Here is a 932-nt window from a genome sequence, read left to right as displayed (position 1 = left end):
TGTGTCCCTCACTCCCCCTCTCACACCACTCGGTGTGTCCCTCAATCCCCTCTCACACCTCTCGGTGTGTCCCTCACTCCCCTCTCACACCTCGGTGTGTCCCTCACTCCCCTCTCACACTGCTCGGTGTGTCCCTCACTCCCCTCTCACACTGCTCGGTGTGTCCCTCACTCCCCTCTCACACCGCTCGGTGCGTCCCTCACTCCCCTCGCACGCTGCAGGGTGTGTCCCTCACTCCCCCCCTCACACCACTCGGTGTGTCCCTCACTCCCCCTCTCACACCTCGGTGTGTCCCTCACTCCCCTCGCACACTGCGGGGTGTGTCCCTCACTCCCCCTCTCACACTCACTCAGTGTGTCCCTCTCTCCCCCTCTCACACTCACTCGGTGTGTCCCTTACTCCCCCTCTCACACCACTCGGTGTGTCCCTCACTCCCCCTCTCACACCACTCGGTGTGTCCCTCAATCCCCCTCTCACACCTCTCGGTGTGTCCCTCACTCCCCTCTCACACCTCGGTGTGTCCCTCACTCCCCTCTCACACTGCTCGGTGTGTCCCTCACTCCCCCCCTCACACTGCGGGGTGTGTCCCTCACTCCCCCTCTCACACTGCTCGGTGTGTCCCTCACTCCCCTCGCACACTGCGGAGTGTGTCCCTCACTCCCCCTCTCACGCTCAATCAGTGTGTCCCTCTCTCCCCCTCTCACACTCACTCGGTGTGTCCCTTACTCCCCCTCTCACACCACTCGGTGTGTCACTCACTCCCCTCTCACACCACTCGGTGTGTCCCTCACTCCCCCTCTCACACCACTCGGTGTGTCCCTCTCTCCCCTCTCACACCTCGGTGTGTCCCTCACTCCCCTCGCACACTGCGGAGTGTGTACCTCACTCCCCCTCTCACAGCGCTCGGTGTGTCCCTCACTCCCCTCTCACAC

The sequence above is a fragment of the Pristiophorus japonicus genome, chromosome 19 (assembly GCF_044704955.1).
Source record: "Pristiophorus japonicus isolate sPriJap1 chromosome 19, sPriJap1.hap1, whole genome shotgun sequence".
Lineage (NCBI taxonomy): Eukaryota > Metazoa > Chordata > Chondrichthyes > Pristiophoridae > Pristiophorus > Pristiophorus japonicus.
This window is presented reverse-complemented; position numbering follows the sequence as displayed.